Source organism: Fundulus heteroclitus, chromosome 22 (assembly GCF_011125445.2).
Source record: "Fundulus heteroclitus isolate FHET01 chromosome 22, MU-UCD_Fhet_4.1, whole genome shotgun sequence".
NCBI classification, from domain to species: Eukaryota; Metazoa; Chordata; class Actinopteri; order Cyprinodontiformes; family Fundulidae; genus Fundulus; species Fundulus heteroclitus.
In genome coordinates, this window is record NC_046382.1 from 21,643,280 (window position 1) to 21,659,694 (window position 16,415).

The following is a 16,415-nucleotide window of genomic DNA, read 5'->3' on the forward strand; positions in this document are numbered from 1 at the left end:
TTGCACAGCATGTGCACTTTTAGCTCAGAGAGTGTGAGCGTGTGTATCTATCTGTATGCAGTCCAGCTGAGTGCTTTGTTTCATCTCCAGGCAGTGAGCCTAACAAAGCTTTGACATCAAACAGCTTAAAGATGGTAGTCATTATTAGCTCCACTATGTGTGTACTAAGTCCCTTCTTGTGAGCCTACAGTAGATTTTCCCAGTTGCTTCAGCTATTATGCATAATAATTGAATCAACGTTCAGTATGCAGAGGATCAGAAAGCTATTGGGCTTCAATGGACTCACTCTTCCTCTCTCTCAATCTGTCTTTCAACTCTTTCACAGCTCTTTCCTTCTCTTTCCCCCTTGTCTTCTTTTTCAAAAGTACAGTATCTCACAAATACGAGTACACCCCTCACATTTTTGTAAATAATTGATGCTATCTTTTTCATGGCACAACACTGAATATATGATACGTTGATACAATGTAAAGTGATCAGTATACAGTTTTGTATAACTGTAAATTTGCTGTCCCCTCAAAAATAACTCAACACAGTCTTTAATGTCTTAACCACTGGAAATAAAAGCGAGTACATCCTCTAGTGAAAGTGTCCAAATTGTGCCCAATCAGCCATTTTCCCTCCCTGGTGTCCTGTGAGTTGTTAGTGTTCCAAAGCCTCAGGTGTGAATAGGAAGCAGGTGTGTTAACTTTGGTGTTATCTCCCGCACACACGTTCACATTGATCAACATGGCACCTCAAGCAAAAGAGCTCTACGAGCATCTGAAAAAAAAGAGTAATTGCTTCACATAAATATGGTTCAGGCTACATAAAGTTTACCCTGACATTGAGCTGCAGCAGCATGGTGGCCAAGACCAGACAGCGGTTTAACAGGACAGGTCCCTCTGAGAAAAAGCTTCACCATGGTAAACCAAAGTAGCTGAGGGCACGTGTTCAGCATCGTATCCAGAGGTTGTCTTTAGAAGACAGGCGTATGAGTGCTGTCAGCGTCGCTGCAGAGGTTGAAAGGATGGGCGGGTCAGACTGTTGGTGCTCAGACCATTCACCGCACACTGCATCAAACTGGTCTGCACGGCTGTCGTCCCTCAAGGAAGCCTTGTCTAGAGATATAGCACAAGAAAGCACACAAATAGTCCGCCAAAGACAAACAGACTAAGGCGATGGGTTACTGCAACCATGTCCTGTGGTTGGATGAGACCAAGATAAACCCATTTGGTTCAGATGGTGTCAAGCATGTGGGGTGGCAGCCAGTTGAGGAGCACAAAGCCTAGGATGTAAAGTTTTGAAGCTGCATGAGAGCTGCTGGCTGTGGGGAGATACAGCTCATTGAGGGAAAATACCCGCTGTGACATACTGGCACAGATCATGATCCCTTCCCTTCGGAAAGTGGGCTGCAAGGGCAGTATTTCCACACAATATTGATCCCAGAATTACCCTCAAGACTAACTCTGACTTGAAGAAACTGAGGGTAAAGGTGCTGGACTGGCCAAGAATGTCTCCGGACCTAAATCATATTGAGCGTCTTTGGGGCACCCTCAAAAGGAAGGTGGACGAACTCAAGGTCCCTTGACACCCACCAGCTGCGACGATTCCACTGGCAACCTTTGAGGCTCTAGGCTAACTCCAGACGCAAGAGACTTCAGGCAATAATGGAAAATAATGATGGCCAAAAGAAATATTGACACTTTGGGCACATTTTGGGAGGTATACTCCCTTTTATGGTCAGTGGTTTAGACTTTAATGGCTGTGTGTTGAGTTATTTTGAGGGAACAGCAAATTTGCACTGATATACAAGCTGTACACTGACTTCTTTACATTGTATCAAAGTGTCATATCTTCAGTGTTGTCCCATGAAAAGATAAAATAACATACTTACAGATAATGTGTGCAGTAACCCAAAAGAAAGTTTTAGAGGGATTAAAAAAAATTGTTTTTGTCCAGCTCTCTGTGTGACTGCCACTCACACAACCTCATGTTTTTCACTAACAAGAAAACTTTATAATGTGAATCTGTGAACTGAGATTAGAGCAGTTTAGAAGTAGAAACTAGATTTGAAGTGTCTTTAGTTTTTTTTTCTTTGCCTGGTTTGTCCTTCTGAGGTTATTGTTGGCTGAGTTAAGCGTCCTTGGCTGGTAAACAACTTCTGTAACAGTGTGCGCTGACAGCTTACTGAGCAACTTTACAACCTTCGTTTTCCTTTTCTGAGGGATGTTAAGCTGCAGCCCACATCGTCTTTAGAAAAATACAGTGAAGGGCGGTTCTACTGAATCCCAGCTGCTAATCTTGAGGATGGAGGTAAAGCTGTGTTTTAATGACCTTGTCAATAGAGTAGTGTGTGAATGGGATTTCATCAGATGTGCTGTTCATCTCTACCTCGGCTTTTTATCTTATCAGCTCCTGCTTTGGCATTTGCATTGCAATGTGTTAGTGCTGTGAAAGCAGAACCTAGGCATATGTATACAAGTGTGAAGAGTTCTTGATGAAAACAGCGATAATTTAGAACTCGGTGGAAATAATATCACAGTTGGGGAGGCGCTCGGTTCATCTGGTTGAGCTTGGCACACCATGTGCTAGGGCACCAGGTCCTCCATACAGCTGTCCTGTGCTTGAATTCTGTCTGGGCTCATTGCCTCGTCTCCTTATGTTCCTGCTTACTCTCTAGCTACTATCAGCAGGCAGAAAGAGCCACAACCCCCCAAAAATATCAAGAGCTGACCCTGGACTGATTTGTATGTAGTCTACAATTGTTTTATATAACCAGCCGTGGTGACTTGAGATCTTGTTACAACAGTAAGATTTTGGCCATATTTCTCAAAAAGCAGTTTTCTTGCTATCAACCTGTATTTATCTGATAAAGTAAGTGTAAGCCATTAATACAAAGGTAAATATTTTAGCGTCAGGCGTCACACACTGAGTTTTACTCTTTATTTTGAATGACAGAAGGCAGCAGTTTTTAAGTTGGTCTGTTATGTCGACAAAGTGGACTCAACTAATACTCCCTTGTCCGTCTGTCAGCGCTCAGTTACTAAAGCATCATAGAAGCATCCATCATTAATCCTTTATAGGGTCTTTGCACTAGTAAGTTATGCAAACTTCATGTCTGCTGCTCAGTAGGACATACAGGACAGAGTGATAACTTGGCGAAGCTGCTGGAGTGATTCCACAAAGGTTAATAATAATAATAATAATAATAATAATAATAATAATAATAATAATAATAATAATAATAATAATAATAATAATAATACATTGGATTTGTAATGCACTTTATATTTATACAAATCCCAAAGTGCTAAATGCTTGCTAAATTTCTAAGCTCCTGGAGACTGTGACAGTCAAAGATGTTTATCATTTCATTGAGTCGACATGGGAATTATTAAGCTGAAAACTACCTTATTGTCACAATAGGAAGGGAGGATTTTTTTATGCGACTTAACACCACACCTTGTCCCGGTCTGCCAATATTATCTCAGATCAATAACGTCTTAGTTGCGCTTTTCCTGAAAGAAGAGTGGATAACAATTTTTTTTTTTTAGAACTCACCAGGCCGGCCCATTAGTTAGATCTAGGTCCTATTCTACTGATAACACGGGTCATGTATTTTCAAAACCTAAACTATTTGTAAAAATGTGCTATAGCCTACACACTAACTGCCAAAATTATCCTTGTGGGCAGGCTTTATACATGTTGAATTCAAGCTTACTGGAGTGTATATTGCAGAGGAGTTGTATTTTTTTAATTAAAAAGCTTGTGGTCTGTATTTCTTGTTGAGTTACACCAAAAAGGACAAATTCTTATAGTGTCAGTCATATTGCTTGTGGTTAACTGTGTGTGGCACATTTTGTTACCCAACTAGATGTAAACTGGTTGTGTGCCCCACTGACTATTGTCCATATCAATCAATGGGATGTCTGGTAGACTAAGAACTCATAATTTGGACATTTGCTCTCTGGCATCTGGTATGGTTCTACTACATTGATTAAATGTCCAATTGTCATTGAAAACCACTATGTTCCTGTAACAACTGTTTTTAACATTTTCTTACTCAGATGCTAGTGGATGTGTTGCCATAGTTACACTCTTTGTACATCTTTAAAGATGGCCGGTTGGTACTTTATGTGACGTTGCAACATTTTCAAGGCTTTTATGTATTTCATTTTTGGACCATTTTTAGCTCCTTAGATTGAGACAAAGACAACTTCAATGTATGGGTTAGAGTCTAAACAGGGTTTGGATTACTCTGCAGTAATACAAACATTTGGGATTTGTAAAGTTTTTACAAAACTGTATAAAAAAAAAATACTACTAAAATCTTGCCTAGTCTCATCCTTGTGAACCCAGTACTCAAGGTTCAAGGTGCTTATTGTAATTTACATAATAACATGTAAATACAATTTGAGCCCCAGGTTCCATTAGTTTGCATAAACACAGAGGAGGGGTAGTGTAGAAAAAAGAGGTAACAATTGGCTGTTAAAGCCTCCATGTAATGAGCTATTAATGTCACTTCCCTACAGGGTACATGTTCAACAAACATCCATGTTGGTGAGTTTGATGTAATAAATGGAGAGTATTTACACACAATGCCCTTACCGATTGCATTCAAAACCAGTCAAAAATATTCACAACACCCATCCAACTCACCATATGTTATCATTGCAGTCCTGATTGAAATAGTTTTTCATTACACCAGTAACCTGTAGCCCAAAACCTTCTCACTTCAAAACATTTTCCGTGCATGGCTGTTGCATCATTATTCATGTATGTTCTCTCACAGGAAGGAAACGCTGCTATTCTGCACTGAAACCATACAAGAGGGTACATATGAGTCTCTATAAAACACCTGGACATCAACAAAATTGTTAAACTGTTATTTTTACTCTGGGTCCCTGAGCAAGACCCTTAGGCCCAGGATGCTCCCCGGGCGCTGCACAGTGGCAGCCCACTGCTCCCTAAGGAATGGGTTAAATGCAGAGGACAAATTTCTTTGGACTGTATGTTGCAGTGACAGTAAAGATGGCCACGGTTCAGTATGGCTTTGGCAGTACAGAAAAAAACAACACAAACAAAATGTTTTGCTCTTTTTTTCAAAGTCAAAATAAGTGTCAAAGTAGAGGAAAACAAACCATCTTTGCCACGTGAAAGCTCAGAATATTTTACATACAGTAAATGGAATGTTTGCGCTTCTTGCTTTACTTTAAAATGAACAATCCTGTTTGAGAGTGCTCTGTAAATAGATACAAGATTCAAGCCTTACCTCTCACCTGGTGCTCCTTGTAAAATTTTTTTGCTCTGTTAATAGATAAAAGATTCAAGCCTTACTTCTAACTTGGCGCTCCTTGTAACATCTTTTAGTGTGCAGTGGTATTTTTAAATTCCTGGTGGTGTACTTACCTGCATTGTCAGACTATCAGGCGTGGCAAAGTGCAGGAACTATGATGCGATCGATTGCCGAGCCTTTTATCCATTCGGCACTTGTACTGCCGTATCACCGGAAGCAGGAAATCTTTGCTCTCTGCTAATTAAAAACAACCAAGTGGGTCTTTTAACTGATGCCTACAATGATGGCAAGCCATTCCTGTATTGCTGTTATTGTGGGGAGTTTTGAATAGAGTTGAATCCATAGATAGAGACACATGCTTGTGTCATTCGTCCCTTCCTGCATGGAGGCAGTGATCACCTGTGTCAGTTAAATGCTTCAGTTTGGTTGAGCAGGAAATGGTGAACATTTTAATTTGGTTTGGTTCACTTTTGCATCCTTTGATACTAACCAATCGGCCTGGACAGTGGCAAGCAGTTAAACCTGGTTGTTTTAGGCTGCGACCAGTCCAGAATGTGGTTCTGTGTATAGGAGGTAAATGTGGCAGTACAGAAGGAAATCAGAAAGAGTGCAAGAGAGAGAGCGAGAACAAGGTGTTAAAGTTGCTACACAGACACCGAGTCAGAGTTAAAAAGTTTCAGTCATATCATATCTCATGTCACTTCCTTGCTTTGGGTCACTCCCTTTGATTGATAACCCTTAATAATCTGTGGGCATCCCCACTCTAAGCGATCCACACCAGAGTTTACTTGAAAGAAACGCAAGCCCCACATTTTCAGGCGGACCGGTTTCTCTTCTTGCTCCATTGTTCATACGTGCTGTGCTATTAGTTATCGGTTACTAATAATTAAATAAATCTGAAAGCATTAAGTACATTTATTTAAATGGTTCTGTGAAGGCAGTCCATTTATTTTTGGTAGCTAGACATGTAGATTTACATTACTCTATACACATTTCTTACACTCTGTTTTAAAAATACAACTGGTCAGCTAAATACCCCACAAAAAAGTCCAAAGAGCAGCTACAGCTTATATGTAAGAGAAGGATCAAATAGGCAGGCATTATCACTGCCATTCATTGTGAAATCAGTGTGTAAAGGAACCACAACCTTGGAACAGTGACTTACATGAGAAAAAAAAAAAAAAGATAGCAGTAATGCTTACTGCTGGAAAAACCCGATATTGAGCCGGACACAGAGCTTTGTTTTAAAAGGTTTATTGCAAGAAGTGAATAATGGCAGCTGAGTGGGAGGCAAGGTACGCCCTGAACATGTCTACTCCAAAGATTCCGAAGATAAATCCTTGAGCTTGTGTGCACTCATATCTAAGACTATTTCTTGGCACCAGTCAAATTCACAATCACAATTTGAGACTGAAGAGGAAAACTAGAGAAGCAAGAGAAAGCCCTTGCATCCAGATGAAGAATATAACATTTTCAACTAGAAAGGCCCCTGCTGAGAGTCATATTCAGGACCTTCTAGCTGTGATGCATCAGTTCCAACGACCAGAGCCACAGTGCAGCTGGCAACCTTTCCTAATGAAATAAATTTACAAAAGAATATCCAACATAAACGGCACAAATGTTTGTTTTCTTGTAATGAGAAGACATTACCAGAAGGATTCTTTACTGAGGGTAATTTGCCATTTGTTGCTCATTAAGATGTATGACGTGGCATGGCAAAATATAATCTGACAAATGGTGGATGTTTTAATCTTAGACTCACACAGTCTGAAACACACACGCACACGTTCTTTATCGTAAATGCAACTGGAGTTAGTCATCATGCTTGCTAAACAAACTACTCGCTCTTTAAACAGCTAACCAGCCACCACTGTCACAAAGCCCATTCAGTCCCATCTATGAAGTATTTATTTAAAAACACAGTGTGTATGCACATACGCATCCTTAAGTTTACCCAGAATGGAGTTACCATGACTACTGGCTCCTGCGTGTCTGTTCCAATGGGAGACGGAGAGAGAAAAAGAAAGAGAGAGAGAGAGAGAGAGAGAGAGATGTCTGCTTCAGTGCAGCGGGAGCCAGGGAGGGCTGAACTGTATAATGGCTCTGCTACATAGGGATTTCATCAAGGCCATTCAGAGTTTGGTATTTGAGGATTGTGACATTTTTGGCTGTACTGAGGTGCTGAGGGACATGCCATTTAAGTCAGGCCTGGGGAGACAGCTTACACATCGCAGTCAAAAGTTATGTGATCGTAACAGTAGTTTAAGCTATGCAAAACAACATGACATTAAAACTCCCCTATTAGTAATAGGATTTTGTCAAGTTTCCGCACTACATAAAGTCAGTTTGTGTCTGAGTAACTTACCGGTTTTCCAAGTTTTTATTTGTATTCTGACTGCACAGTGTTTTTAAAACTTGTTCTTAATCAGTACTTGCAAATATTTGTCTACCCCACAAAAAGGCGTAAGGTCTAGACATAACATGTCTAGCTAATGTTACGTTTGTTTGCATTACTGATCACAATCAAATGTAATCACCTGCCTTTGTGTCACCCCACTTTGCCTACTAATTAGTTTGTTTCATTAGCCTCCACCAGGGACACATGGCACAGTCAGTGTGTGCATGTTTATGTGCGGTTTCTTCTCCTACTCTGCCCTGAAGCACTGTTTATGTCACAGGTTAGTAGGACTACCTCTGCTTAGTGTAATTAAGGATGTTCTGAATGCTGCTTAACTCGTTTCTCTTCCATCACACAAGTAAAAAAGTGCACGTCTCACACAAATATGCTGTACATACGTGCTACCTCGTAGTGTGTTAGCTTACACATTTAACTAAGTTCTTATCAATAATAAGCAGCCTGAGCGCAACCTAGTTCCTCTCTAGCCTGTGTGTAAACCCTTTGGGGGGCAAAGAGCTATGCAGAAGGACCTAAGAAGGAAGATCAGGGACAGAAAAAAAAACATCTACAGGAAGAAGATGAAGGACCAGCTGCAGCAGAACAACAGCACTGGGGTTTGGAGGAGCCCGAGAACAGTTTTGGTTCACAAACCAAACTCCAAGGCAGTAGGAGCTTTAGAGTGGGTGAATGATCTGAACTTTATCACTCACTGCTCCTCCTGCCCAGCCTCCCCTGCTGCAACCTCCCTCATCTTTGATGACTGCCTACTTCTCTTCCCCAAACTTTACTCCTTTCAGCTCTTAGCCTTCACCCACCTCCTCTGTTTTTAGAGGACTCCATCGCACAGCCCTCCCCACCCTCCCCACCACCATCCTGTCCCTTTCAACACTTCAGGAGAGGAACAGGCTGCAAAAGATCAAGGTGCAAAAGGCTGCATGTTAGGACAGCAGCAGCTCCAGGCTCCTGAGGTGCTGCGCAGATCAACTGTGAGACATCATGGGACACATGTTCCTGAAGATGGGGAATGATGTGGAAGGACTCCCCTGTGGTACCGGTGCCAGAGACCACACAGCCGAGGGACCTCAGTAGCTGCTTCAAATGAAGACCCTCAGGAGGTTGGTCCTAAACCATTTTCATCCCTGGGGAGGTCTTTGGTGGATCCGCACCAGTTTGCCCACCGGCCTGGCATTGGGGTGGATAATGTCATCAGCTACATCCTGCACCAACCTTTAACGCACCCGCAGAAGCCTGGAAGACCTCAGAGAATCATGTTCTTTGATTTCTCCAGTGCATTTAATACCATCCAGCCTTGACTTCTGAGGGACAAGCTGAAGCTGCCAGGAGTGGATCACCAGCTGTCCCAGTGGATACTGGACTACCTCACTAGTCAACCGCCGTATGTGAGGACACAGGGTTGCGTCTGAACAGGATGGTATGTGGACACTGTTCTGGTTCACCCTCCGCACTGCAGATTTTTCCATCAACTCCTCAGGCTGCCATCTACAAAAGTTCTTTGATGACTCGACTCTACCATACTCATCCTCCTCATAGGCGAGGGCGATTTGGAGTGGACACAGTTAACACAGGACTATGTGGATTGGTGTCTGTGGAACCATCTCCTGTTCAGTGCAGGGTGGTCCAAGGAGCTGCAGGTGGACTCTTTTAATTTTTTTTAAATGTTCACCTGAACAATAAACTGGACTGACATCACAACACTTTCTTCACAGGAAGTTGCAGAGCAGACTCTGCCTGCTGAGGAGACCTTTTTGGTTTCTGTGACATCAGCCATTATGGCATAGTTTATTGGAGCAGTTGCTTATCTACAGCTGAAAAGAAGCAGTAATTCATCAGTAACTATCAGAATAAGTCTTACTAGAACAGCTGAATTTATTTCATGGCAAATCAGATTAACTATAATCAGATTCTGAATCAGAGTCCTCTTTAATTGGCCATGATTGGCTGAACAGGCAAGGAATTTGACTTTGGTCGCAGTGAACACGTTTGTGAAAAATTCTTCTCACTCATGAATTTCTTAATACTGTAGCAGGAAGAAATGTTTCCCAATTCTCAAAACTGAGATAACTGTGATCACTGCCCACTGCAGGTAAGACACTCTTTACTCAAGATTACGCCAAGCTACTCTACATTTTAAAAAAAGGAAATGAGCAAATCTTTAAAAAAGTTTCATTATTAATAAACTGTCTGTACTCAGATTAATAGGAAGTTGTTGTTTTTCTTCTTGTTTTTTTTTTTTTTTACTATGATCTAGTTTTGCTATTGTCAAATAACAAAACAATGGTACCCTATTTACAGGTTTTACCATGTTGGCTACAAAATTAACTTTCTTTTCTTTTAAATACTAATTTAACACGTCCCACTTTAGCATTTTGACATCCCAGTAACCATGTTATATGTTTCTTCAGCTTGCAATAATCAGGCAAAATAAATGTTATGTCTGGAGGCTTAGAAGCTTTGTTTGTGGAGACTACATTTAAACTGTATTCTCCATTATTGCACCTAACTTTTGAGTGTTCCACAAGGACTTCAGAGATAAGATCAAGAAAAAGTGACATTAATTTCCCGTGCAGTAAGAGTCATTTGTATGGAGTCCTAACATTTCTGTCAAACTGGATGCCAATGTGCATGTAAATGAGGCCTGATCACAGTATTCATGTGCAGCTTCACATCTCCGTTGCTGTCGTGATTCCATTACTTTTAAAATAAATTTACACATTGGCTCAGGTAGACGCAGACACACACATATTTCTTCAGATCCAGGGTTTTTTCAGCTTTAAAGTATGAAGCTGATTTTCTTTGCAGCTCACTTGTGACCCTGACCAAAGAGATTTTGTTATCAGGCCTTTCATTTATGAATAAAATATCTTCAGTCTGAGCCGTGGCCTCACCATAGAGAGCTTTACTTGTGCTTTGTGTGCCTTTTATGTGTGTGTGTGTGTGTGTGTGTGTGTGTGTGTGTGTGTGTGGATGCATCTCAGATGGGCTGCAGATTTTTCTTATTTTTGTCAGGAAAACTTTCCAGAACTGTCATCGTTAGTCGGTAGAGCAACCATTTGCTTGCATTTGTGTCTAGTTAGTGTCACAAGGGCATTTGCATGCAAAGCCATACAAAGTCAAATAGCAAAATTATGTAATTGCTGTGCTTCTGTATAATATTTCAGATGTTGAAAGCCATATCGAGTTTATGTGTCTTCATATCAAAAGAGGAGAGCTGCATCATGCTTTATAGAGCCAGGTGTATCTCAGGCATTTATAATTGCACTGAAAAGTTTATTTCAGTTTATTTCAATAACTCAGTTAAAAGGTGGAGCTTGTCAATTATGCAAATTCACGTATTACTGCTAATTTTGGTGGTTATTGCATATAAATACTAAAAACACAAGTATCAGTGTTTCAGAAAACTCAAGAACAACGTTAGATCAATAAAAATACATTTTAGGACAGAAATGTTGGTCCACATTTCTATGATTTGTATATGACAATAATAAAGAATGCTGACTTAACAGTTTTCTGGGAGATGCCAACATCCTAAGACACAAAGGTGAAGCTGTCTGTTCAGGGTGCCTTATTTCAGCATAGTATAGGAAAGTTAAGGGGAAGGAAAAAGTGCAATAGTAAAGGAGAAAGAAAAGTGTTCCTTTGTTTTTCTTTGTCAAATGTGTCTGAAAGAGTTGTAACGTTAAGGCCAATCATGAGTTTGTGGGGGATTCACAAGGTGTGAACTGCGACTGGAGCCAGTGCTTTGAGAGCCAACATGCACACACAAAGGATTCAATAAGGTGGGCGACAACTGTTACATTCCTTGTGTTAAAGCATCTGACCTGGGCTAAGGGGAACAAAGACTTGAATACTGTTCTGTGCGCCAAACCCCTGTTTTCAGATTAAATTTTTATTTGCATTTAATTTCATAATCACAATCTGGAGGGAGAATGGAGAGACACAGAATTCAAGCCGTCTGAGGTCCAGAGAGAAGTTTCCACAGTCACTGATGATTTGAAGGGCCATGTCATCTGCTGGTTTTGGTTCACTTTTTTTAATCAAGGCAAACTGTCCACCAGGAAATTTTTGAGCGTTTCTTTCGTCCCTCTGCTGACAAGCTTTATGGAGATGCTGATTTGATTTTCCAGTTGGACTTGGTATGTGTTTACTCACTTGTATCAACACTTGGTTAATCGCCATGATGTCATTCTGCTGGATTGGGAAGCAAACCTGTTTGATGTAGACTCTCGAGAACAAGAGAGACAGAGACCAGATCCAACAAACAGAGGGCTGTGTTAAAGCAGCCTGCGCTTCCTTAACACCTCAGCTGAGCTGCAGGCTGATTGCTTTCATTTCACTCTGTGATGTAATGCTGCGTTTTTTACTGAACATGATTTGAGCGTAAAAAAGGCGTCCAATGCCTTAACCTGGACGCTTGTGCAGAGCGTCAGCAAAATGTAGACAGACAGGTCTGACGCGTGCTGGGAAGAGCGACCCTGTTCTATTCCTCAAATGCCGGAAAATATTATAACTTATCCGATGTCCTTGATAATCCTCCTCCAAGCGACGTCCTTTAACTGTCTCTGTAGTGCGAGCTAGACTGATCATGGATAATAGCTCCTTGTCCAGCTGCAAAAGTTCAGATTTACCAACGCTGAAAGCTCAAAACTCGCCGCTCCCGACGGGTGAAACGTGCCACAGGACCTCTCAACCCTCCGATACACATCCATCATAGACTTTCCATGTAAACCAGATGTCCCTGATGCTCAAAACGCGTTCGGTGGGAACGCACCATTAGATGGTAGCTGTGTGACCCACATGCAGAACCATAAGCAGGACACCAAGGTAACATTTAAAAGTTATTATTTTTTAAAGTGTGTGGAAGCTGGATACGTCGGTTGGTCGGATTCCAGAGGTTCGGGAACTTTGGTAGCACTTTAGCATGCTGACTGGGTAAGGGTGATCCTGATGAGGGTGAGACCGTGAGAGCTGAGCAGGTGAGTCCTGGTGATGGTGGAAAGCGGGCAGGCAGGCGAGTGCTGAGTTTAGGAGAAGCCAGGAGTCATATGAATGAGCAATAACTGAGTTCTGACAGGCAGCGTGGTACGGAGAAAAATCCTCTGGGGCTTGAAGGTGTAAGCAACCACTTTGTGGAACCAACAGGCGAAGAGTGACCGTCTGGCAGCTCCATATATACCCAGCAGCTTGATGGGATAATAGGTGACAGGTGAGAACCTGATTAGGATAGGCCACGCCCCCAGTGGAGATCTTCAGAGAGCAGGAGGACTCACTCAGCCTCATACATTTATGCTACATTTATGATATAATTGTTGCAAAAAAAGCTCTGACCAAGTATTGCGTGAATAGACTGTATAACATGCAAATACCTTTTTGTAGTTCAACGATTCTGTAATCAAAATTGATTGGTCTTATATTATTATATATTATTAGATTTGGATTATATTGTTCTTATTTTCTGAGAAACCTACTGTTGGGTTTTATTCAGCTGTAAGGCTTAATCACTTATAGAAATAACCCCTTGAAATACACAAGTCACTCTGTGTAATCATTTTTATGTTAATTTCCTGAAATAAATGAACTTTTCAATGACATCGTAATTTATCAAGCTGTACCTGTTTGTTTTTGTTTATTCAGTGTTGCTTTAATACTCCTTTTGCCTAAAAAAGTACTCTAAACTTCAATTTTTAACAAAACATCTGAAACATAGTCTGCCAGAGGTTGTTGTGGAGTTCCTTGCAGGGAGTTTGGTTTGATTCACATTGGTTTCTGTATTTGCTTGCAAACACAGTTGTAAGTCATAACACAGTGTGCGGTAATGGCCCTCACAGTGTGAAGGAATCGTTCATTATCATAAGGGAAACTTATTCCGGCTTATATGCTTTACAGTGGGGGCGGGGAGGAGATACTGTTCCTGACTGGTCTTGGCGTTCTCTGATATCAGTGCATAATAAAACATGAAAACTCAACAGGAAGCAGCGCTTTATCCCCATGCTTTGGTAACTCAGCAAACTCAAAGACATATTCTCCTCCATTTAACAGATTTTCTTCTGCTTCATTAAAGATTATTGTTTCAAAATGTGCAAACAATGTTGTGGCAGTTATTTTGTGACGATCTAAAATGAGGAACAGATAGACGAAGGAGGAGCTGAGTGCACAGATGTGGTTTTATCACATCTCCGCGCTTTTTTGTTTTTTTTTGTCTCCAGACACGTGAAGATTCTCACCTCAATTACCTTGCTCCCTCTCATCTGCTTCTGTCTGCTTTTGTCACCTCCTGACTTGCATGTTCGCAGTAAAGATTAAAAAAGGTGGCCTAAAAATAACATCCTCGCAGAAGGTCGAAGCATGTAGAAAACAAAAAAACGTTCCTCTTTGAAGGTTTAAAATAACACCTCTGTTTTGAAATGGGCTGCCAATTTTACACACAAACAGCGGCATTCCAGATCAGGTTATTAAAGGAAAAGCGACAGTTGGTTAGTAGTTATTTGTGCTCTCTGTGTATGCTGGATAATCCGTCCGAGTATCTGTTGCTTGCTTCCCTATCCTTTGTTTTCCCTGGCACCATTCGCACTGTTTTACCCCTAATCTGCTCCATGCTGTTCACATTTCACTTTGTCCCAAGCTGATTAAGCCATTGCTTTTGCTCGCGCTGCCTGTCAGGTCTTTAACCCCCCTTACATCATTGCGCTTTCTGGAGCTTCTCGTAATCAAAATGATTTATGGGTGGCTACAGGCTTTTCTCCCATGAGAACATCTTCAATCTTCTTTCAAGAGGTAAAGACAAGAAACTAGAAACTTTGTGTTCATAAATTTGTCTCTTTATCGGTTTGGGCTGTATTGCAATAGGAGGATGTTTTATGTCAGGCTGTTAATCTCTTTTCAAAGACGAGCCATCATCTGTTGATTTTCCACTGCTTGTGGGTGACTTTGCCGCAGCAGCCTAGATTCCAGGTGAAAGTCATGACCTTCCCCTCTGCCCTACTCGCTTTTGGCTCTGCACCTCCAACAGCTCGGTGAAAACTCTCCGTGTGTGTCATCTCCTTTAGGCCAGCTCCTTGAACTGCTTTCAACCTTCCCCACCTTCATCTCCCTCCCTCTTCTATTCCCTGTACGAGCAATGCGTGAAACATCACCATCATCCATCATGTGTATACACACCCCTCACTTGTGCTAAAAATAACCCCCTATTAGTAGCAGTTGGAGTGTGTGTCTGCGTGTGTGGAAGTAGGGAAGAGGTGGGAAAAAAATTCAATACAATCTGCATAAAGGAAGAGAGGATACTGCAGCATAAAGCATGGTTCTATGTCATCTGATTAGAGTTGAATAAGACCTTGAACCTTGCTGTACATTATTTGGCTCGATGGCACCCTGAAGACTTAAATCAGAGCTTAACGGAGGATGTTATAAGGCCAGCTTGTTTTTTTTAATAGCCATCAGATCATTTAGAGGGCGGCAGTCAAAGCGAAGGAGGGAGACCATTCAGGCAGCTGGCATGATTATTGGTGGTCGTGACACATTCACCGATATGTCCTTCAGACATGTTCCCAAACCCAACTACTGTTTCTTGAATAGTGATTTTACTTTAACCTGCATTTGAACAAAAACCACAAGTAAGAACACTTGGCTGTTGAGCAGAACGTGTCTCAAATCGACCGATGAACGTTGAATGGATGTGGATATTTGTAAAAACACGCAGTGGTTCTTTGTCACAGAAAGCAGTGAGGATCTAATGTGCTGTGTGATGAAATTTGTATAGGGAGCTGTGAAGTAGAAGAGTGTGATCACAGTTTGGTTCAGTTGTATTTGGTCATGTGAGAGTTTTCTCTGTGAAAGAACAAGTGGGAAACGTGTGATTGGGTTTTTTCAGGCTGAGCTTTTGCATTTAGATTTTATTGTATCCCTTGAAAAAGAAAGTTAAAAAGCATAATCAGAAATACTGGTTGTAACAGTGCTGTCTGTGTCTCTGTCCATGGTGCTGAAGTACAGCATCACTCAGGAGTCACTTATGTAAAGCTGTACTTTCTATCATTCTATATCAATTGTTTGTATGATATAAAATTCAATATAGAGACTGTTATGGTTTTCTTAGGGCATTCCTAAGGAACGCACGTCTCAAGTGTGATGTTGCCACCACCATACAATCAGAAAGGTGACTTATAGGTGATGTCTGAATGTCACAGGTTTCCTTTTGTTTTATCGTGGTATACTGGAGTGAAGACAGCTAACTTCTATTGATCCAACCACTGAAATTCCAATAAAATACATTACAATGTATTGTTGTTGAACTTATTATTATTAAATCTTGATTTGTACAGGAAGTGTCAGTGAGACACAGGTTTTCATTTACAAGAGAGACTGGTTTTCACATACTTTAATACACAGAATTAAACAGAACAGCAATACAAGGCTTACAAACATACAATATCAAAATACTTAAAATGATTGGGGGGGGGGGAGGAGGAGGGGGCGCAAAAATTATCATTCTGTAAAAGTTCAGAGTATAATTATTTTTGCAACACCATAACTTGAACTTTCCTGCATCTCATTTGCACAATAAGCATCTTGTTATTCTTGTTTTCTAAGATCTTGAAGTATCTCCTTGCATCACTCACTTCCTGCTGTCCTCTCCCTCTGTTTTAGGCAAAATTAACAGCCACAAACAGTTTCAACTCTTTTAACAACAAACAGTTTATAATAAGACTGATTTTTATATTTTTGATG

General features: G+C 41.0%; 1 protein-coding gene across 4 annotated transcripts in view; it reads left to right on the top strand.

Annotated features, from left to right (window-relative positions):
* LOC105938752 (Kv channel-interacting protein 2) overlaps nucleotides 1–16,415 on the top strand; it is a 98,947-nt gene that overhangs the window by 30,085 nt on the left and 52,447 nt on the right. The window lies entirely within an intron of this gene.